At 65.3% G+C, this 24118-nt stretch overlaps 1 protein-coding gene across 1 annotated transcript in view; it reads right to left on the bottom strand.

The window, feature by feature from the left end:
• ERBB4 (erb-b2 receptor tyrosine kinase 4) overlaps nt 1-24118 on the bottom strand; it is a 751441-nt gene that overhangs the window by 269149 nt on the left and 458174 nt on the right. The window lies entirely within an intron of this gene.

The following is a 24118-nucleotide window of genomic DNA, read 5'->3' as shown; positions in this document are numbered from 1 at the left end:
CCACCCCCCCCCCCCCCCACCCCCCCCCCCCCCCACCCCCCCCCCCCCCCACCCCCCCCCCCCCCCACCCCCCCCCCCCCCCACCCCCCCCCCCCCCCACCCCCCCCCCCCCCCACCCCCCCCCCCCCCCACCCCCCCCCCCCCCCACCCCCCCCCCCCCCCACCCCCCCCCCCCCCCACCCCCCCCCCCCCCCACCCCCCCCCCCCCCCACCCCCCCCCCCCCCCACCCCCCCCCCCCCCCACCCCCCCCCCCCCCCACCCCCCCCCCCCCCCACCCCCCCCCCCCCCCACCCCCCCCCCCCCCCACCCCCCCCCCCCCCCACCCCCCCCCCCCCCCACCCCCCCCCCCCCCCACCCCCCCCCCCCCCCACCCCCCCCCCCCCCCACCCCCCCCCCCCCCCACCCCCCCCCCCCCCCACCCCCCCCCCCCCCCACCCCCCCCCCCCCCCACCCCCCCCCCCCCCCACCCCCCCCCCCCCCCACCCCCCCCCCCCCCCACCCCCCCCCCCCCCCACCCCCCCCCCCCCCCACCCCCCCCCCCCCCCACCCCCCCCCCCCCCCACCCCCCCCCCCCCCCACCCCCCCCCCCCCCCACCCCCCCCCCCCCCCACCCCCCCCCCCCCCCACCCCCCCCCCCCCCCACCCCCCCCCCCCCCCACCCCCCCCCCCCCCCACCCCCCCCCCCCCCCACCCCCCCCCCCCCCCACCCCCCCCCCCCCCCACCCCCCCCCCCCCCCACCCCCCCCCCCCCCCACCCCCCCCCCCCCCCACCCCCCCCCCCCCCCACCCCCCCCCCCCCCCACCCCCCCCCCCCCCCACCCCCCCCCCCCCCCACCCCCCCCCCCCCCCACCCCCCCCCCCCCCCACCCCCCCCCCCCCCCACCCCCCCCCCCCCCCACCCCCCCCCCCCCCCACCCCCCCCCCCCCCCACCCCCCCCCCCCCCCACCCCCCCCCCCCCCCACCCCCCCCCCCCCCCACCCCCCCCCCCCCCCACCCCCCCCCCCCCCCACCCCCCCCCCCCCCCACCCCCCCCCCCCCCCACCCCCCCCCCCCCCCACCCCCCCCCCCCCCCACCCCCCCCCCCCCCCACCCCCCCCCCCCCCCACCCCCCCCCCCCCCCACCCCCCCCCCCCCCCACCCCCCCCCCCCCCCACCCCCCCCCCCCCCCACCCCCCCCCCCCCCCACCCCCCCCCCCCCCCACCCCCCCCCCCCCCCACCCCCCCCCCCCCCCACCCCCCCCCCCCCCCACCCCCCCCCCCCCCCACCCCCCCCCCCCCCCACCCCCCCCCCCCCCCACCCCCCCCCCCCCCCACCCCCCCCCCCCCCCACCCCCCCCCCCCCCCACCCCCCCCCCCCCCCACCCCCCCCCCCCCCCACCCCCCCCCCCCCCCACCCCCCCCCCCCCCCACCCCCCCCCCCCCCCACCCCCCCCCCCCCCCACCCCCCCCCCCCCCCACCCCCCCCCCCCCCCACCCCCCCCCCCCCCCACCCCCCCCCCCCCCCACCCCCCCCCCCCCCCACCCCCCCCCCCCCCCACCCCCCCCCCCCCCCACCCCCCCCCCCCCCCACCCCCCCCCCCCCCCACCCCCCCCCCCCCCCACCCCCCCCCCCCCCCACCCCCCCCCCCCCCCACCCCCCCCCCCCCCCACCCCCCCCCCCCCCCACCCCCCCCCCCCCCCACCCCCCCCCCCCCCCACCCCCCCCCCCCCCCACCCCCCCCCCCCCCCACCCCCCCCCCCCCCCACCCCCCCCCCCCCCCACCCCCCCCCCCCCCCACCCCCCCCCCCCCCCACCCCCCCCCCCCCCCACCCCCCCCCCCCCCCACCCCCCCCCCCCCCCACCCCCCCCCCCCCCCACCCCCCCCCCCCCCCACCCCCCCCCCCCCCCACCCCCCCCCCCCCCCACCCCCCCCCCCCCCCACCCCCCCCCCCCCCCACCCCCCCCCCCCCCCACCCCCCCCCCCCCCCACCCCCCCCCCCCCCCACCCCCCCCCCCCCCCACCCCCCCCCCCCCCCACCCCCCCCCCCCCCCACCCCCCCCCCCCCCCACCCCCCCCCCCCCCCACCCCCCCCCCCCCCCACCCCCCCCCCCCCCCACCCCCCCCCCCCCCCACCCCCCCCCCCCCCCACCCCCCCCCCCCCCCACCCCCCCCCCCCCCCACCCCCCCCCCCCCCCACCCCCCCCCCCCCCCACCCCCCCCCCCCCCCACCCCCCCCCCCCCCCACCCCCCCCCCCCCCCACCCCCCCCCCCCCCCACCCCCCCCCCCCCCCACCCCCCCCCCCCCCCACCCCCCCCCCCCCCCACCCCCCCCCCCCCCCACCCCCCCCCCCCCCCACCCCCCCCCCCCCCCACCCCCCCCCCCCCCCACCCCCCCCCCCCCCCACCCCCCCCCCCCCCCACCCCCCCCCCCCCCCACCCCCCCCCCCCCCCACCCCCCCCCCCCCCCACCCCCCCCCCCCCCCACCCCCCCCCCCCCCCACCCCCCCCCCCCCCCACCCCCCCCCCCCCCCACCCCCCCCCCCCCCCACCCCCCCCCCCCCCCACCCCCCCCCCCCCCCACCCCCCCCCCCCCCCACCCCCCCCCCCCCCCACCCCCCCCCCCCCCCACCCCCCCCCCCCCCCACCCCCCCCCCCCCCCACCCCCCCCCCCCCCCACCCCCCCCCCCCCCCACCCCCCCCCCCCCCCACCCCCCCCCCCCCCCACCCCCCCCCCCCCCCACCCCCCCCCCCCCCCACCCCCCCCCCCCCCCACCCCCCCCCCCCCCCACCCCCCCCCCCCCCCACCCCCCCCCCCCCCCACCCCCCCCCCCCCCCACCCCCCCCCCCCCCCACCCCCCCCCCCCCCCACCCCCCCCCCCCCCCACCCCCCCCCCCCCCCACCCCCCCCCCCCCCCACCCCCCCCCCCCCCCACCCCCCCCCCCCCCCACCCCCCCCCCCCCCCACCCCCCCCCCCCCCCACCCCCCCCCCCCCCCACCCCCCCCCCCCCCCACCCCCCCCCCCCCCCACCCCCCCCCCCCCCCACCCCCCCCCCCCCCCACCCCCCCCCCCCCCCACCCCCCCCCCCCCCCACCCCCCCCCCCCCCCACCCCCCCCCCCCCCCACCCCCCCCCCCCCCCACCCCCCCCCCCCCCCACCCCCCCCCCCCCCCACCCCCCCCCCCCCCCACCCCCCCCCCCCCCCACCCCCCCCCCCCCCCACCCCCCCCCCCCCCCACCCCCCCCCCCCCCCACCCCCCCCCCCCCCCACCCCCCCCCCCCCCCACCCCCCCCCCCCCCCACCCCCCCCCCCCCCCACCCCCCCCCCCCCCCACCCCCCCCCCCCCCCACCCCCCCCCCCCCCCACCCCCCCCCCCCCCCACCCCCCCCCCCCCCCACCCCCCCCCCCCCCCACCCCCCCCCCCCCCCACCCCCCCCCCCCCCCACCCCCCCCCCCCCCCACCCCCCCCCCCCCCCACCCCCCCCCCCCCCCACCCCCCCCCCCCCCCACCCCCCCCCCCCCCCACCCCCCCCCCCCCCCACCCCCCCCCCCCCCCACCCCCCCCCCCCCCCACCCCCCCCCCCCCCCACCCCCCCCCCCCCCCACCCCCCCCCCCCCCCACCCCCCCCCCCCCCCACCCCCCCCCCCCCCCACCCCCCCCCCCCCCCACCCCCCCCCCCCCCCACCCCCCCCCCCCCCCACCCCCCCCCCCCCCCACCCCCCCCCCCCCCCACCCCCCCCCCCCCCCACCCCCCCCCCCCCCCACCCCCCCCCCCCCCCACCCCCCCCCCCCCCCACCCCCCCCCCCCCCCACCCCCCCCCCCCCCCACCCCCCCCCCCCCCCACCCCCCCCCCCCCCCACCCCCCCCCCCCCCCACCCCCCCCCCCCCCCACCCCCCCCCCCCCCCACCCCCCCCCCCCCCCACCCCCCCCCCCCCCCACCCCCCCCCCCCCCCACCCCCCCCCCCCCCCACCCCCCCCCCCCCCCACCCCCCCCCCCCCCCACCCCCCCCCCCCCCCACCCCCCCCCCCCCCCACCCCCCCCCCCCCCCACCCCCCCCCCCCCCCACCCCCCCCCCCCCCCACCCCCCCCCCCCCCCACCCCCCCCCCCCCCCACCCCCCCCCCCCCCCACCCCCCCCCCCCCCCACCCCCCCCCCCCCCCACCCCCCCCCCCCCCCACCCCCCCCCCCCCCCACCCCCCCCCCCCCCCACCCCCCCCCCCCCCCACCCCCCCCCCCCCCCACCCCCCCCCCCCCCCACCCCCCCCCCCCCCCACCCCCCCCCCCCCCCACCCCCCCCCCCCCCCACCCCCCCCCCCCCCCACCCCCCCCCCCCCCCACCCCCCCCCCCCCCCACCCCCCCCCCCCCCCACCCCCCCCCCCCCCCACCCCCCCCCCCCCCCACCCCCCCCCCCCCCCACCCCCCCCCCCCCCCACCCCCCCCCCCCCCCACCCCCCCCCCCCCCCACCCCCCCCCCCCCCCACCCCCCCCCCCCCCCACCCCCCCCCCCCCCCACCCCCCCCCCCCCCCACCCCCCCCCCCCCCCACCCCCCCCCCCCCCCACCCCCCCCCCCCCCCACCCCCCCCCCCCCCCACCCCCCCCCCCCCCCACCCCCCCCCCCCCCCACCCCCCCCCCCCCCCACCCCCCCCCCCCCCCACCCCCCCCCCCCCCCACCCCCCCCCCCCCCCACCCCCCCCCCCCCCCACCCCCCCCCCCCCCCACCCCCCCCCCCCCCCACCCCCCCCCCCCCCCACCCCCCCCCCCCCCCACCCCCCCCCCCCCCCACCCCCCCCCCCCCCCACCCCCCCCCCCCCCCACCCCCCCCCCCCCCCACCCCCCCCCCCCCCCACCCCCCCCCCCCCCCACCCCCCCCCCCCCCCACCCCCCCCCCCCCCCACCCCCCCCCCCCCCCACCCCCCCCCCCCCCCACCCCCCCCCCCCCCCACCCCCCCCCCCCCCCACCCCCCCCCCCCCCCACCCCCCCCCCCCCCCACCCCCCCCCCCCCCCACCCCCCCCCCCCCCCACCCCCCCCCCCCCCCACCCCCCCCCCCCCCCACCCCCCCCCCCCCCCACCCCCCCCCCCCCCCACCCCCCCCCCCCCCCACCCCCCCCCCCCCCCACCCCCCCCCCCCCCCACCCCCCCCCCCCCCCACCCCCCCCCCCCCCCACCCCCCCCCCCCCCCACCCCCCCCCCCCCCCACCCCCCCCCCCCCCCACCCCCCCCCCCCCCCACCCCCCCCCCCCCCCACCCCCCCCCCCCCCCACCCCCCCCCCCCCCCACCCCCCCCCCCCCCCACCCCCCCCCCCCCCCACCCCCCCCCCCCCCCACCCCCCCCCCCCCCCACCCCCCCCCCCCCCCACCCCCCCCCCCCCCCACCCCCCCCCCCCCCCACCCCCCCCCCCCCCCACCCCCCCCCCCCCCCACCCCCCCCCCCCCCCACCCCCCCCCCCCCCCACCCCCCCCCCCCCCCACCCCCCCCCCCCCCCACCCCCCCCCCCCCCCACCCCCCCCCCCCCCCACCCCCCCCCCCCCCCACCCCCCCCCCCCCCCACCCCCCCCCCCCCCCACCCCCCCCCCCCCCCACCCCCCCCCCCCCCCACCCCCCCCCCCCCCCACCCCCCCCCCCCCCCACCCCCCCCCCCCCCCACCCCCCCCCCCCCCCACCCCCCCCCCCCCCCACCCCCCCCCCCCCCCACCCCCCCCCCCCCCCACCCCCCCCCCCCCCCACCCCCCCCCCCCCCCACCCCCCCCCCCCCCCACCCCCCCCCCCCCCCACCCCCCCCCCCCCCCACCCCCCCCCCCCCCCACCCCCCCCCCCCCCCACCCCCCCCCCCCCCCACCCCCCCCCCCCCCCACCCCCCCCCCCCCCCACCCCCCCCCCCCCCCACCCCCCCCCCCCCCCACCCCCCCCCCCCCCCACCCCCCCCCCCCCCCACCCCCCCCCCCCCCCACCCCCCCCCCCCCCCACCCCCCCCCCCCCCCACCCCCCCCCCCCCCCACCCCCCCCCCCCCCCACCCCCCCCCCCCCCCACCCCCCCCCCCCCCCACCCCCCCCCCCCCCCACCCCCCCCCCCCCCCACCCCCCCCCCCCCCCACCCCCCCCCCCCCCCACCCCCCCCCCCCCCCACCCCCCCCCCCCCCCACCCCCCCCCCCCCCCACCCCCCCCCCCCCCCACCCCCCCCCCCCCCCACCCCCCCCCCCCCCCACCCCCCCCCCCCCCCACCCCCCCCCCCCCCCACCCCCCCCCCCCCCCACCCCCCCCCCCCCCCACCCCCCCCCCCCCCCACCCCCCCCCCCCCCCACCCCCCCCCCCCCCCACCCCCCCCCCCCCCCACCCCCCCCCCCCCCCACCCCCCCCCCCCCCCACCCCCCCCCCCCCCCACCCCCCCCCCCCCCCACCCCCCCCCCCCCCCACCCCCCCCCCCCCCCACCCCCCCCCCCCCCCACCCCCCCCCCCCCCCACCCCCCCCCCCCCCCACCCCCCCCCCCCCCCACCCCCCCCCCCCCCCACCCCCCCCCCCCCCCACCCCCCCCCCCCCCCACCCCCCCCCCCCCCCACCCCCCCCCCCCCCCACCCCCCCCCCCCCCCACCCCCCCCCCCCCCCACCCCCCCCCCCCCCCACCCCCCCCCCCCCCCACCCCCCCCCCCCCCCACCCCCCCCCCCCCCCACCCCCCCCCCCCCCCACCCCCCCCCCCCCCCACCCCCCCCCCCCCCCACCCCCCCCCCCCCCCACCCCCCCCCCCCCCCACCCCCCCCCCCCCCCACCCCCCCCCCCCCCCACCCCCCCCCCCCCCCACCCCCCCCCCCCCCCACCCCCCCCCCCCCCCACCCCCCCCCCCCCCCACCCCCCCCCCCCCCCACCCCCCCCCCCCCCCACCCCCCCCCCCCCCCACCCCCCCCCCCCCCCACCCCCCCCCCCCCCCACCCCCCCCCCCCCCCACCCCCCCCCCCCCCCACCCCCCCCCCCCCCCACCCCCCCCCCCCCCCACCCCCCCCCCCCCCCACCCCCCCCCCCCCCCACCCCCCCCCCCCCCCACCCCCCCCCCCCCCCACCCCCCCCCCCCCCCACCCCCCCCCCCCCCCACCCCCCCCCCCCCCCACCCCCCCCCCCCCCCACCCCCCCCCCCCCCCACCCCCCCCCCCCCCCACCCCCCCCCCCCCCCACCCCCCCCCCCCCCCACCCCCCCCCCCCCCCACCCCCCCCCCCCCCCACCCCCCCCCCCCCCCACCCCCCCCCCCCCCCACCCCCCCCCCCCCCCACCCCCCCCCCCCCCCACCCCCCCCCCCCCCCACCCCCCCCCCCCCCCACCCCCCCCCCCCCCCACCCCCCCCCCCCCCCACCCCCCCCCCCCCCCACCCCCCCCCCCCCCCACCCCCCCCCCCCCCCACCCCCCCCCCCCCCCACCCCCCCCCCCCCCCACCCCCCCCCCCCCCCACCCCCCCCCCCCCCCACCCCCCCCCCCCCCCACCCCCCCCCCCCCCCACCCCCCCCCCCCCCCACCCCCCCCCCCCCCCACCCCCCCCCCCCCCCACCCCCCCCCCCCCCCACCCCCCCCCCCCCCCACCCCCCCCCCCCCCCACCCCCCCCCCCCCCCACCCCCCCCCCCCCCCACCCCCCCCCCCCCCCACCCCCCCCCCCCCCCACCCCCCCCCCCCCCCACCCCCCCCCCCCCCCACCCCCCCCCCCCCCCACCCCCCCCCCCCCCCACCCCCCCCCCCCCCCACCCCCCCCCCCCCCCACCCCCCCCCCCCCCCACCCCCCCCCCCCCCCACCCCCCCCCCCCCCCACCCCCCCCCCCCCCCACCCCCCCCCCCCCCCACCCCCCCCCCCCCCCACCCCCCCCCCCCCCCACCCCCCCCCCCCCCCACCCCCCCCCCCCCCCACCCCCCCCCCCCCCCACCCCCCCCCCCCCCCACCCCCCCCCCCCCCCACCCCCCCCCCCCCCCACCCCCCCCCCCCCCCACCCCCCCCCCCCCCCACCCCCCCCCCCCCCCACCCCCCCCCCCCCCCACCCCCCCCCCCCCCCACCCCCCCCCCCCCCCACCCCCCCCCCCCCCCACCCCCCCCCCCCCCCACCCCCCCCCCCCCCCACCCCCCCCCCCCCCCACCCCCCCCCCCCCCCACCCCCCCCCCCCCCCACCCCCCCCCCCCCCCACCCCCCCCCCCCCCCACCCCCCCCCCCCCCCACCCCCCCCCCCCCCCACCCCCCCCCCCCCCCACCCCCCCCCCCCCCCACCCCCCCCCCCCCCCACCCCCCCCCCCCCCCACCCCCCCCCCCCCCCACCCCCCCCCCCCCCCACCCCCCCCCCCCCCCACCCCCCCCCCCCCCCACCCCCCCCCCCCCCCACCCCCCCCCCCCCCCACCCCCCCCCCCCCCCACCCCCCCCCCCCCCCACCCCCCCCCCCCCCCACCCCCCCCCCCCCCCACCCCCCCCCCCCCCCACCCCCCCCCCCCCCCACCCCCCCCCCCCCCCACCCCCCCCCCCCCCCACCCCCCCCCCCCCCCACCCCCCCCCCCCCCCACCCCCCCCCCCCCCCACCCCCCCCCCCCCCCACCCCCCCCCCCCCCCACCCCCCCCCCCCCCCACCCCCCCCCCCCCCCACCCCCCCCCCCCCCCACCCCCCCCCCCCCCCACCCCCCCCCCCCCCCACCCCCCCCCCCCCCCACCCCCCCCCCCCCCCACCCCCCCCCCCCCCCACCCCCCCCCCCCCCCACCCCCCCCCCCCCCCACCCCCCCCCCCCCCCACCCCCCCCCCCCCCCACCCCCCCCCCCCCCCACCCCCCCCCCCCCCCACCCCCCCCCCCCCCCACCCCCCCCCCCCCCCACCCCCCCCCCCCCCCACCCCCCCCCCCCCCCACCCCCCCCCCCCCCCACCCCCCCCCCCCCCCACCCCCCCCCCCCCCCACCCCCCCCCCCCCCCACCCCCCCCCCCCCCCACCCCCCCCCCCCCCCACCCCCCCCCCCCCCCACCCCCCCCCCCCCCCACCCCCCCCCCCCCCCACCCCCCCCCCCCCCCACCCCCCCCCCCCCCCACCCCCCCCCCCCCCCACCCCCCCCCCCCCCCACCCCCCCCCCCCCCCACCCCCCCCCCCCCCCACCCCCCCCCCCCCCCACCCCCCCCCCCCCCCACCCCCCCCCCCCCCCACCCCCCCCCCCCCCCACCCCCCCCCCCCCCCACCCCCCCCCCCCCCCACCCCCCCCCCCCCCCACCCCCCCCCCCCCCCACCCCCCCCCCCCCCCACCCCCCCCCCCCCCCACCCCCCCCCCCCCCCACCCCCCCCCCCCCCCACCCCCCCCCCCCCCCACCCCCCCCCCCCCCCACCCCCCCCCCCCCCCACCCCCCCCCCCCCCCACCCCCCCCCCCCCCCACCCCCCCCCCCCCCCACCCCCCCCCCCCCCCACCCCCCCCCCCCCCCACCCCCCCCCCCCCCCACCCCCCCCCCCCCCCACCCCCCCCCCCCCCCACCCCCCCCCCCCCCCACCCCCCCCCCCCCCCACCCCCCCCCCCCCCCACCCCCCCCCCCCCCCACCCCCCCCCCCCCCCACCCCCCCCCCCCCCCACCCCCCCCCCCCCCCACCCCCCCCCCCCCCCACCCCCCCCCCCCCCCACCCCCCCCCCCCCCCACCCCCCCCCCCCCCCACCCCCCCCCCCCCCCACCCCCCCCCCCCCCCACCCCCCCCCCCCCCCACCCCCCCCCCCCCCCACCCCCCCCCCCCCCCACCCCCCCCCCCCCCCACCCCCCCCCCCCCCCACCCCCCCCCCCCCCCACCCCCCCCCCCCCCCACCCCCCCCCCCCCCCACCCCCCCCCCCCCCCACCCCCCCCCCCCCCCACCCCCCCCCCCCCCCACCCCCCCCCCCCCCCACCCCCCCCCCCCCCCACCCCCCCCCCCCCCCACCCCCCCCCCCCCCCACCCCCCCCCCCCCCCACCCCCCCCCCCCCCCACCCCCCCCCCCCCCCACCCCCCCCCCCCCCCACCCCCCCCCCCCCCCACCCCCCCCCCCCCCCACCCCCCCCCCCCCCCACCCCCAGTTAGCCGGACAGACGCTACCTTCCTGTTTACTTTTAAAAGGAAATGAAGGCATATGTGTTTGAGCAGACTGCCTGATGGTGGGGGCGGTGGGTTTCCAAAGAGACAGCCCCTAGAGCGCTTTCTACACTTCACATGAAAAGGCCTCCAGCCCGCTCTCCCCATGCAACACCTTTGTTCCTCCAGCCCAGCCCGCGGGCGCCTCCCGCGCGTCACGTTGGAAGGATCTTCATATCAGAGCGCTACAAATGAGACAGCAGCCCGTGGGTTCATCTGCTCATCTCCGTCTCTCTCAACCACTATGTTAATTGACTCAGGGAAACAAAAACCCCAACGTTGCACAGAGGCTGGAACGTTTACGTACAAATGAGATGCAGAAAACATCCGTTGGAAATGTGGTTCGGCACCCAGTGAGGTCTGCAAGCTGTGTCTGCAGCAGAGATGCTTGCTGAAACAAATACTCGCCCTCCCCCTCATTTTTCAAAGCCGATGCAAATTCTGGGATTCATTATAAATGCAGAGGTATACGGTAGCACTGGACAGAAACCCAGCACTTTTCTCATTCAAAGATACTTCCTTGAGACTTTCCTTCACGTTGCAAGGTGTATGGCTTGGAAACCAACCAATCAATCAATGTTTATTAGCCACAGGCCATACACATATAAACAGATACTTCAACCATAGCCCCACTCCCCACAGTTTACAAAAATATAAAACACGTTGTGAGGATTTTCTCAAGCTTTAGAGTGTAGAAGCACCACAGTTCCAATAGTGTTAAGCCACCAAAGCAAGTATCATATATCCACACACAGCAGGATCCAATTGTAATTATAAAGGTGTTTTTTTAACCACCTTTATTATAACTTAGATTGTATGTTTTGAACATCAGTTAAACGTTCTCTGATTTTCGCTGCTAAAAACATGAATATCGGTACTTTAAATGTAACCTCAGGATACACGTCCGCCATCAGAAAGCAAACTTTCTCTTCCTCTTATTGTTGTTACAATACGTTGCTAATCTAGAGAGCATTCGTTTCATTCCTACTTTAGTGATCGACATGACAGCCATGTCGTCAGCATATAAGAGTATTGGTATTGGTATCTGTCTCCCTTCAAGTACTGGTGGGGGAAAAGTAGGATCTCCCATATATTGTACACAGTCATTTATGAAGAAATGGAAACATGTTGAGATGTTGCACCTGCATCTGAAAGGAGGTGAAGACACAGCAAGGGCTGCCAGACCTGTTAAGATGGACCACGCAGCTGGAGCTAAATAAATATTAAAGATCAGGCAGGGTAGAAGGAAACGGATGCGCAGATGCATGTCTGCCCCAAAACCTAATCAGCTACCTGTTATCAACAAGCAGACAGAAAGGGAGGTTGTGCCCCTTCACCTTTCTCTTAGAGCGAGTGGCACACTGGCCCCATCACCACGAAGGCTCTGTTGGTTTGAGAATAAGAGAATAAGAAGGACATTCTGGGTGCTCCTCTCCCCACCATCCTAGAAGGCAGGAAACGGATGAGTCTTTCCATAATGACTGGGGAGTGCCAGGCCTTTTCCCTTTGGAGGCTTCCACACCTCCTGAAGAGACCACATGGTGGTCCTCCATCTTACCATTCTAGGACAGTCTGCTCAGGAGAACCGTGGGTCTCTGATCTTGGATGCCCGATCTTCAGTCCACTGAAAGCAGTGGAAGTAGGCCTGGCCTCCAGAATCAGAAGACTAGGCCTACAGCTCACAGAAATAGCCAAAATAACCTGGGGGTGGGGGGGAAGGGAATCCCAAAGTTTGGGGAGATAAATTTTGGAAATACCTAAATTTCAGGCATGCCTGACCTTTGTCTTTGAGTATTTCTAATTCAAAACACAACTGCACTGTCTCCGATCAGAAATATCCAAATGCACACCCTTGGACAGGACCATCCATTTCTGAATATGACCCCATTAAAACACAAACACAAGCTGACCAAGGCGTTTTCCGGACGCCCATAATATCTCAGGGAAAACCGGGATCATACATATTGGGATGTTTGTATCCCAGTTTCTTCCTTCACACGGTTTCCTGTCAGTGTGTTCAGGCCAGGAGGAAGAACTCCAGGCGATTATGTACAGCTCCGGCTTTGTTTCATTTTCCTCGCCAACATTGCTGTGCATGCGTGAACCGTCCCATTTTCCGAACATTCTGATTGACTGCAGGCGGCGAGGCAGGAAAAAGAAACCGGTCCGTCTCCCGCAACGTTTGCATGGGAGCGGGAGCAGCGCGGTTTTTAAAAAAAGAACCTCCAATTTATCGTTTTTGGGAAACCCTGCAATAAGGGAAATCTCGCGGGGCAAGCCCAAGTTAGACCCGGAAGCCATGCGGAAGTCATGGCTAAGGTGACCAGCCGTCCCGCTTTTGGCAGGACACTCATGCTTTTCCACAATGTGTCCCGCGTCCCGCGGGGTTTTTAAATTGTCCCGATTAGGCAATGCGGCTCCTGTGGCGGCGTGCGCCTCCTGCGGCTGCCACACTGCCTTCGAGGGCGCTTCCCTGTTTCCGCCCTGTCGGGAAACAGGGAGCGCTTAGGCGGCAATCTTGTGCTGAGGGCTTTACGATAGCGACGCCAAACTTTGCTGATACCTATCTTTCGCTCCCTGGTTTTACCAGCGACGAGTGGCAGGCGCGGGAGGGAGAACATATAGCGGCCCGCAGGAGTGCGTACCTTTTGAAACCGGATGGCGCTGCAAAGGCGAATGCGGCTCTAACGGCAGCGTCATCACCCACCTACCTGGGGCTCCCTGTTTCCTGACCAAAGGCAGGAAATGCTCCTGCGTGCTCCTGCGTGCTGCCAAAAGGCAGCGTGCTCCTGCAGTGCGCACCCCGCGTTACAGGAGTAAAAATCTGGTCACCTTAGTCATGGCCAAACTGGGATGTTTCACCTCCTTATCCCAGGATATATGGTCCGTGTGGAAAATGCCCAAGAGAAGGCCTGGCTGGAAGCCCTCTTTCCAGCAGCCTAGGTTTGTGTACGCAGGGAAGCTCGTGGTTTTCTTCTTCTCTTGTTAAATCAATATATATGGTTACCTGTAGCTTTCCCTCTGCACTCTGAAAAGCAGTTGAGGGAGAAGTCTGTGTAGCGGAATTGGCCGACAGGGACAGGATTAATAATTCCCACCCTCTCCCTCCATCATTCTTCCACTCAAACTCTAAGGCTATCTGAGGCTACTATGGGCTATAAAGAAGTTGGGAGAAGTTAAAGACGTGTAACATCTACTTTGCCACTCAGTTTGAAACACGTTGACAAAATAACTGCTTGTGTAAATCAGCGTCAAAAACAACGGAGGAAAATGCAATGGGGCCTACATACCCTGGCCTGCATGTGAGATCGATGCACAGTAGATGCTGTGGGTCCATGCTGTGGGAACACAAAATCGCAAGATGGATCTTTTTATAACGTCCTAGAGGTGTTATATGTATGCTGCGTGGAATCCACCTTTGCTCCTCACGTAACTGAAAGAGCCCTTCCTGTTGCAGCAAGACTCTCTGACCAGCCTGCCAGCTTTGGCCTCTCTGATGGCTGACCTACAGCGCCTGGCACCCTGCAGATACCCTTCCGTGCAGCTAGGTCCTTCCCTCCATTTCTTGAAGATTTCCCTTTTCTCCCTTAACTCATGATGGAGTTCTCAATGGCTCCTTCAGCACATGCAGAACAAGGCACTTTCAATGCATTTTGAAGATGCGGAATAGCAAAATCCACTTGCAAACAATTGTGAAAGTGGATTGAAAGTGCATTGTTCTGCATGTGCGGAAGGGGCCAATGCACCCACACTGGCCTCTTGGGCCCTTGCCATGTTTCCTTCTGGCTGGAGCAGCGGTGGCTTGAGCTTGTGTAACCCCTATGTTCAGAATGGGTTGACCCAGAAAGGGGTGGAGACTCAAAGCAGCAGAAGGCTGCTAAAACTGGTGAAGTTGGAGGAAGCTCTGAGGCTACCAGGCTGGGACCTGGATTTAATTCTTTATAAGCTCTTAACACCTTGTTTAAGGTAACCGCAAAGTTGTTGGGAACTAGTGGGAAGGGAGTTGTTTATTTTTGCTATATTTGTAAGTGTTAGAACATATTGTTTCAAGGCTTGCTAGGTCCGTGGTTGATGGGAGTGCGATTGGGGCCCTTCATCATCTTCGATCCCATTCTTAAGCCTCCAAATGAAGTCTTCATAAGCCAACCACCAGCAGGAAGAATTGGACTTGGCATTATCAGTAGATTGTAAATATAAGGACTTGAAATGCAACCTAGAACGACTGTAAATTGTTTATGTTAAATGTTAATGTTAAAAGTGTTATTTGTTAAGGAAGTAAACCATTTTGTTTTTAAAATTTAGTTCTTTGCAGCTCCTTCCAAGTTCTGCCCCACAGAACCCACAGTTAGAGGTTACACTTGCAAGAGCTCTTGTTTCAGGAGAGGCCTTCATTTGCGCTCCTCCCTCCCAGCAGTTTTGCCCAGGGAAGGACTCTCATCATGTCTCTGGGTTTATTAAAGTCCTCCAAGCTGTGCAAAGAACAGCATAAATGACCATAGGTGCAAAGCACAACCATTTGACCTACTTAAGGTGGGCATTTTGAAATGCTGATGCTCTTCACCTGTCTGTCCGAACAGAGAGACTACTGAGGCCACCCATATCAAATCCCACACAGCAAACATTGAAAGAAAATTCAAGCTGCGGGGAGACTTGCAGTCTTCAGAACTGGCCCTTAAAGTTTATATTATCCTCTAAGAAAGTCAGCAAGGGGCTGCACTGAAAACAAGGGTTTATTCAGACCAAAATGTGATCTGACCTGTAATTGTGTGGTTCTTTGGGGGGGGGGGGGCACGGGGGAGAGCGGCGAGGATAACAAACGACTATAGAAAGGCCATACACATAAACACTCACTTTTTATGCTAGCAGAGCCCAGTACTTGATGTTCCCCTCAGTGGGCAGATGTTGTGCCTTAAGAGACAAGGTGGTGGATTGGGCCCACTACAATATGTTTCCCCCCAGGGGGCAATGGCCATTAGGACTGCTAGCTCTAGGCTGGAGGTAGAGCCGGAGGAGGAAAAGACCCTTGGGCCTAGATCCCACCCTCTGGAGTAGCCATTTGCTCCAGGAGAACTGATCCCTGCAGTCTGGTGACCAGCTGTAATTCCAAGCCCTCTCCTGGCCCCACCAGGAGGCTGGCAGCCCTAGTGGTCATATAAATCCCAAAAGGGGGGCTGATTTCACAGGCATTCGCAAGAATCCCCCCCCCCATTTAGTTTTGGCACCAGTCCCAATGTTCAAAAGAGGACAAACCAAGCCAGGGAGAAAAAGAAAGAAAAAGAAAAGCCACATTTTGGGATTGTTTCTTTTAAAAAGACTAAAAATGAGGTACCCTGTTTCCCCAAATATAAGACATCCCCGAAAAATAAGACATAGTAGAGGTTTTGCTGAAGTGCGAAATATAAGGCATCCCCCGAAAGTAAGACGTAGCAAAGTTTTTGTTTGGAAGCAGGCCCGACGAACAGAACACAGAAAAATAAGACATCCCCTGAAAATAAGACATGGCGCATCTTTGGGAGCAAAAATTAATAAAAGACACTGTCTTATATTTGGGGAAACACGGTAGCTTCAAAAATAGTTCAGGAACAGAAGGAAAATGGCTATAGTGATGTAGTCTGAGGTAAACCTATCGGTTTACTTGCATTTCAAACACATATCGGCTGAATATATCCAGGAAACGGCGCCTCTTCTATCAGCAAAGTAACGGTAGAGAATAGAACAATTCACAGCATCTGAAGGACTTATTGCTGTGGAGCTTAAATCAAAAGAGTTATTGTCAAGCTGCCATAAATCATGACTGAATTTGGTGAGAAAATAAATGAGAAAAAATGAGACCCAAAGCTCTGCCTAAAGCTTGGTTTGCAGGGGCATCGGTCACATTTCTTATCCCATCCTTCCTCCTAGTTGCTCAGAAAAGTAAATATGGTTCTCTTCTATCCTCACAACAACCCAGTGAGGCAGGCTAGCCTGAGAGAAGTGTGACTGGCTCTAGGTCACCAAAGTATGGCAGAATAGGAACCCAGGACATCCGATAAGACAACACCCAGGCACCACATCACGTTCTGCATGTTAAACAGAGATTGGTGCTGGTGGGTTTTCCGGGCTGCGTGGCCGTGGTCTGGTGGATCTTGTTCCTAACGTTTCACCTGCATCTGTGGCCGCACCTTCAGAGGTGTATCACACAGGGAAGTCTGTTACACACTGTGAATCTGGCCAGTTGAATCCAGCCGTGAAAGCCTTCCACAATACATTAAACAGAGATTGTTTACATGAGCGGAAACAAACTGGGTTGAGAAAAAAAAAAAGACAGCACAAAAAATGTGCTGAAATAGTAGACTTGTTGATACCATACTGTTTTTCTTTGAAATAAATATTTAAAAACATTTTTATTGGTATCTGTTTTTATTTTTGAAATTTACCAGTAGCTGCTGCATTTCCCACCCTAGACTTATACACGAGTCAATAAGTTTCCCCAGTTTTTTGTGGTAAAATTAGGTGCCTTGGTTTATATGCGGGTCGACTTACACACAAGTATATATGGTAAGTATTTCATGGGCCAAATGATCTCTATAATTTAATTTAATTATCACTAACTTAAGCCTTCAGGAAGTTGTACACTGAAATCCCTGAAACAAGAGAATAGCATAAATCCACAGAAGAATCAACTGGAAAATGTCTACCAGGTACAGAAAAAGAGGTAAAGATGCTGTTCTCTGGGGGAAAAGAACTGTAGAAGTGAAATGTCCTTGAAAAAGAGCAAAACACATTGGACTGTTTTCTTAAAAAATGAAACCAGTCTGTTCGAGCACCTATGAATGTGACCAGCCTGCTGCTTTTGCGGTTTACAGCTATATTCCATGAGTGTTTGCTAAGACAGAAGAGCCAGAGAGTTTAATGGCAGTAATAGACACAGCATGCTAAACATGGAAACTGGCACCTCAAGACCAGCCTGTTTGCAAATATTCATGTGTGAGAAAAGAAGGATTTGTTTACCGGAGATGGGAGATACCCATTGTGCAGAATACCCAAAGTCTCAATGCAATTCCATGATGTTTCGGAAACCAAGGTGGGAAACACCTGCCAGTTTATATTACTGCTCAAGCAATCTTCCCTTTGCAGGCCTTTTCCAGGCAGAGTAAATAGCGAACAGGGCCCCGGCAGACCACACTGATTAACGGGATGACAGAGCCAAGAAGAACATGGGGCTGACAGCATTACAGTCACCCTCTCCTACATTAATGACACAATGCAGCTTTAATCCTTCAAAGACAACATGAGGAACATAATTAAATATGAGGGCTGGGATGCCTCTCTAGTCGTGGAAAACAAGGTATTTATTCAATCTAATCCCCTGGTCTCCAAATCCCCATCTATGACACTGCAAAGAGGCAACCATCTACATGCTCCCCTCTGCGCTCGCTCTCGCTCTCGCTCTCTCTCTCTCTCTCTCTCACACACACACACACACACACACTTTCTCTTCCACTCTGCTTCACAATTTCAGAGTCACAATCAGCAAGAGGCAGCATGTGCATTTCCTAGCCACTGATTGAAAATCAAGGCAATGCAAACATCCGCTACAAAGCATCCATGCCAATGTACCATGCAGTGGCAAAAGACCTACAAAGGTTGTGGTGGGTTTTCTGGGCTGTGTGGCCGTGGTCTGGTGGATCTTGTTCCTAACGTTTTGCTGCATCTGTGGCTGGCATCTTCAGAGGTGTATCACAGAAGGAAGTCTGATACATACTGTGTCCAGTCTGGACACAGTGGGTAACAGACTCTGGACACACTCTGGACACAGTGTGTAACAGACTTCCCTCTGTGACACACCTCTGAAGATGCCAGCCACAGATGCAGGCAAAACGTTAGGAATAAGATCCACCAGACCAGGGCCACACAGCCCGGAAAACCCACCAGAACCAGTTGAATCCGGCCGTGAAAGCTTTCGACCTACAAAGACTTTATTTGTATCAGGACAAGGGACAGACATGATATAGCTTCTCATGGTGCACAAAATATAAGTGGTGGAGTGGTTAGAGCAGGGGTGTCCAACTCTGGTGCTTCAGTTGTTCATGGACTACAATTCCATGCAGGTGAGACGAAGGAAGGCTCTCAGACAGGCACATGTGCCAAAGACATCATCACTGGAGCCAAAGAAGAAGAGCCTGATTCCTGCCCCAAAATGGAAGAATGAACAAACTGATGTTCACCTGCACCATAAATCAATATGCAGCCATATACCAATGTGTCCTTACAAAAATAAAAAAAACAAAAAAACAGGGAATACAGTTTCAAACAGCCTACAGAGCGGAAACATTAAGTCAATTCAAAGTCTACAAAATCCTCAACATATTGACTCTGATATCTGTTAAAAGCTCCCATGTGGATAAAATCTGCCCAGAACCCAACTACAGGTGAGGCGTGTGAACCAAAAGAAAAATTATCTCCGTCCCAAAGAAATAGAAAAAAATTGCTGTAATTCAACATTCATTCCCCCCCTCAAAAAAATACATTTCAGATTTGTAGAGTGCAGATTTCTAGAGTGCAGATGATTACATGTTCATATCCATTGTTTGTATCCAACAGAGATTACACAAGGTCTGAGCGCTGGAGTCACTCCTTCCCTTTCCACTCCACAAGTGGGGGTTCCAAAAGCATCAGCCCGCACTGCAGCCACCTGTGTGGGAGTGGGGGGGGGGGCTGTTGAGATGGATATCACAAGGCCAACATTTGTTTCTTTGGCACTTCTTTGGCACCAGACATCTGTACAGCTGTCCCATCACAATAACACTGTGGGGAGCTGAGAGCCTACAGAAAGGTTTGGAGCAGCAGCCCACGGACGAGAGCAAAGCAGTCACCAAAGGCACGGAGACCTCGGCAGGGTCAAGATGAGCTGAGTGCAGCTTCCAGTAGAGCCAAGGAAACCACGCTCCTGTTAGGAATGCAGCAGTGGCTGATGGGACCAAGCTGTTCCTTGGAACAGGTAAATCCTGTGGCCAATACGAGAGTTGTCGACACCTTGCCCCAGCTGGTCAGGACAGTGGAGGCTCGCACTGCAGGCAGAAACATGCTGTTATATTGAAGGACAGCTGGAAGAGACCGGGGCCTGGAGGCAGTGGAGTACCGGGGAAAATGGCACCCGGGGCAACCCCTGCCCCAGGCAACCCCCGCCCACCTGCCCCCCCCCATAGCGCTCTTACCTCAGGACCAACCTGGTGGGGCTGGCTGAGGGGAGGGCTGGGAGCCTGCCGCGATCCCCTGGCCAGGCACCCCCCACGTGATCCAATTGACCCCCCCAATGTTCCTCTGGCAGATACGCCACTGCCTGGAGGGGAACACAACATTGATAGGCAACAGGGCTGGAAAAGACAGGGCATCAGGTGCCTTCTGCTCTGGAGGTTTACATGGGAGAGACACCTGATTAATATCTGTTTCTTCAATACTGTATGAGCTGTGCCATCTACCAAGTGCGGGGTGAGGTACCAGGAGTTTATATGGATGTAATAACATACACATAAAGTTTGTTTTTTTTGTTTTTTTTAAATGGATCTTTTAAAAAAATGGATCTTCCCTTCACAATTTAGGCACAGAATTGTACAATGAAGAAGGCTGATTGTTTGTATTAGTAATCTATGACTGGTGATACTGAGCGGATAAAGTATTCCCTCACGCTACAGAATCTGTCACGAGAATCTTCCAACATGGGTTGTTCTTCCCTTTATTTTCTCCAGGGTTTCAAAAAGCCGTATCACCAAGGGTTGTTTTTGAACTCCAGTGTCATTTTTTTAAAAAACGCCTTTTTATTTTTCCTGAGGGTTTTTCCCCCTTCTTCGAGGAAACTATATTTGATATCTTTGTGTGTTGCACTATTTGGTTCAATTTAATTTTATTATTACAATCCCAGATCAGCCAACAAAAATGTAGTTAACGGAGTCAATGACACATAAAAGAAAATATATACATACAGTAAAAATTTACAGCCTTGTTGATCTAACTTTCATGATACATGAATAGTTAATAAAAGGATTTAACCAAATGCTTTCTTATTAAACAGGCCAAAGCATAGAATTTAGCTACCTGAGGAGGAGTTTCATTGAAATGATCTGAAAGGAGAAGGAACAGATAGAATTTGTCAGATCTGCCTGGAAAATTTGGTTGCAAGGTTATGAAATAGAATGTGGTATATGTTTAAATTTTAGTTTGAGGCACATGCCTTTTTCTATTTTTCATACTATAAGGGAGAGTTTTGATTTATATCCCCCTTTTCTCTCCTGTAAGGAGACTCAAAGGGGCTTACAAACGCCTTGCCCTCCCCCCCACAACAAACACCCTGTGAGGTGGGTGGGGCTGAGAGAACTCCAAAGAACTGTGACTAGCCCAAGGTCACCCACTGGCGTGTGTGGGAGTGTACAGGCTAACCTGAATTCCCCAGATAAGCCTCCACAGCTCAAGTGGCAGAGAGGGGAATCAAACCCGGTTCCTCCAGATTAGAGTGCACCTGCTCTTAACCACTACACCACTGGTCCACACATGCAAAATGAAGTCTTTTTTAAGTGTGGAGGCCAGGTCTATCTGACCACCAGCAGCTTCACAAGAGACAAGAGGCCAATTTGCAGCTGTTTCCCACGTTGGCTTTCCCAAAACATTCCTGAGGTTTCCAGAGACCAGTTTCCCAAACATTTAGGAGTGTTTTGAATCTTTTTGGGTATCCCTGAACTGAATCCCTCAAGCAGCTTATTTGGGGTATGATTTTGGTTTTGGTATACCTGGAAACACAACCCCAATTCCTGGCAAACAATAAGAAGAGCTTTGCAATGATGTGCATTTGTTAATATTAAACAGAGACAATTCCTTGCTAGCGATGTAGACTTTATATCAACACATGAAAATATTCCTACACCAGTGGGATTTATTTATTTATTTATTTTAATGCTCGTTTTACATGCATAATTTAGAGGAAATGATCTTTACTCTGATGTTCATCTTCAGTTGCAAGGAAATATGGGACACCTCCTAAGTGAATATAGTATCAGTGTGCTACACACATTCTGGCTCCTCCACACTTGAAACAAGATAAATGACTATCAGATGTCCTCCACCCCCAGAACAGTCCCAGGGGAGCAGGGGAGCAAGCTCCTTCTTTTGCATGAAGAGGACCGAGCTCTGGACTCTTCGTGACAAGATCCCCTCACTGCGCGTCTCACTGGGCCCTTTCTAATAAGTGAGCAGCGAGCGTGATGATTTGAGACACATGTGGATTCTGCCAACGGCAGACCTTCCAATATGCTGCACGGGTTATTCTGCAGACATGAACAGGGGCCATCTGCTTCTGACACGGGTGACCACGGCCTCAGTAATTAATAAATAATAAACCTTTAATAGGCATAATGCCTCAGTAATTGCAGCACCTCAAAACTTTCGGTAACCCATGGAGTTTCTGCCATCTAATTTTAAAAAGAAACATTTAATGGCATGCCTGAGTTAAAGCTCCATAAATTTGTGCATTAATAATTTGCAGTTTTGAATAATATAGCATACATTTTCATTTTTATATCAATAAATACCCTTAGTAATGGTTACTGGGCCCCCCTTGTAGTGTTGTTGTTGTTTATATTTCATAGACCGCCCAATCCCTGAACGGCTCTGGGCGGTTTACAACAACGAACAGGACAACAATAGATATCAAATACAAATGATAAACATTTAAAATCCCTTAAAATCACAGTAGCAGTGTCAGAATATTCTTGTGTTTTAAATTGAATTATTTTTATAATTTAAATTTTATTTTTAATTGTTCAAGTGATTTCATTTTTTTTAATGTGGATCTTGATTCGGTGGGAAGTTGGCATAAAATGTTTATAACAGCAGCAGTGATGATGATGATGATGATGATGATGATGATGATGATGATGATGATGATGATAATGATGATGATGATCTATATATTAATAGTGAAATTTGCCAAGTCTGATCATACTTAAATTAAGAGACAAGAGTGGGCAAGACAGGTTTCTACAAACCAAAAAAATCCCCCAAGTTTGCAAAAAAAGCTGAAACTAAAAAAAATACCAGGAGGGGGGCAAAAACCTGATAAAAGGAGCATCTATAGCATTGGTGGCGAACCTATGGCACGGGTGCCAGAGGTGGCACTCAGAGCCCTCTCTGTGGGCACGCGCAAACAGAGTCGTCCCCCCCCCACAAACACACATCTAGGCTGGCCTGAGCCACTGGGCTTGATTATTAGCATTAAACTTAAGACCAAGTTTTGGGGAAGCAGTGCAGGTAACCCTGTCAAGCGCTGTTAAGCCCCACTGATTTTCATGCGAAGAACTAAAGCATGATCCTTTACCTGGGAGTAAGCTTGGTTGCTGGCAATGGGGCTTGCTTCTGAGTAAACCCTCCTAGGGTCGTGATTCACCCGTTCAAAGCATTGCACAGTTGCTTCACCAAGCTTACTCCCAAGTAACTTGCCTTGGAGCCAACCCGTTCTTTCTAAACTAAAACCTCAGTATTCAAGTTAAATGGCCGTGTTGGCACTTTGCGATAAATAAGTGGGTTTTGGGTTGCAATTTGGGCACTTGGTCTCGAAAAGGTTCGCCATCACTGATCTATAGCTTTAAGGGCTGTATCCCAAGCTTGGGTCTATCGGGCCTCTTCCACACATGCAGAATAATAATGCACTTTCTATCCACTTTCACAATTGTTTGCAAGTGGATTTTCCAAGGGTTTATGGAAGAATTTTGAAGCAATAAGAATAACCCACAATTGTGTGTTTTATTTACAAAAATAACATAATGCAACTAAAACAAATTACAATATTTTATGTCCTAGCTTCTTCCCCCACTATTTTGTAAACATTTCATGAATTAATGCTATATCTAAATTACATGGAAATGAAAGGGGAGGATGATAGTTTAACTAGTTTGGCCCTGGAGTGACATGAGGCATCAGGAAAGCCAAGTTTTGTTTCCCCAGGACACTAAGAGCAACAGTTTAGACCCAGCAGCTCTAGTTTTCTGCAAGATCTAAGCATGCATTGAGAATGAATTTTAGCAACTAGCATCTCCCTACCCTTATGGATGGATAAGCCTGAAACTAGGGTACTCAGTCCCTTATCAATCCCTTGGACAAAATGCATTCAAAAACCTTGATTTGAGATTTTGTTCCTTGTCAGCAGACTGTTTGCCATGGAGCCCACTGCTGAACTACTGGAATCACCTCCCCTTTGTCCTTCTAGCATGACAGGAGGTAGGAGAACTTGGACTGTCCAAGCCCTCCAGATCTCACTGGTCAAATCCTACAGCACTCATGCAGCTTTTCTAACCTGATGCATCATCTCCAGCACTGCTAATGGAAGGTGCGCCATGTTTTCTCTCTCTTCTCTGCCTTTTAAGGGAGCCACCTTGCATTGGAAAACCATATTCGCTTTTATATCTGCGCTTGGAGGGGACCATTGTTTCACCTTCTGCTTCCCAGAAGGCTGATGATCCAACGTTCTACCAGCTCCTCCAATGCCTATTAAATCTGCAGGGCAATCTACGTACAGGTAGACAAAAGGTCATCAGTCAAAGGGCCTGGAACGTCCCTCCCAACACATAACACTTTTCTTCCTTTGTTTTCAACAGCCAGCCTGATGTCCTAGAAAACTCAAAGGCCTGCACACTCTTTTCTGTAGTTTTAAATGGCCTTAATAAAAGGCACTGCGACCCTGGGTTCTGGTTTGGACCAACACAATCACAGGCAACTTCCACCTATTGACATCAACAATAACCACCTGAAAATGGTACAAAAATGACTCCAGAAGTGTCTAAAAGCATTTCAAAACATTTGTCCTATCAATATGACCATTCCTTGATACAGACTTGCTGTCATATGGACAGAAGGATTTGTACAAATAAAGAGGGATGTAGTGGCTACGCCAAGAGTCCTTCCGCAGAACGCAGTAAACAGCTCTGTCTACCCAGCCATTGATCCCCTCTAACTTCTGCTAACTCCAGCAGACGTCTCATACCCCGATCTGAAGCACAATCGATCGCATCC

This window comes from Sphaerodactylus townsendi, linkage group LG02 (assembly GCF_021028975.2).
Source record: "Sphaerodactylus townsendi isolate TG3544 linkage group LG02, MPM_Stown_v2.3, whole genome shotgun sequence".
Taxonomy (NCBI): domain Eukaryota; kingdom Metazoa; phylum Chordata; class Lepidosauria; order Squamata; family Sphaerodactylidae; genus Sphaerodactylus; species Sphaerodactylus townsendi.
Note: the sequence above shows the minus strand (reverse complement) of the source record. Positions and strands in the feature narration are given on the sequence as shown.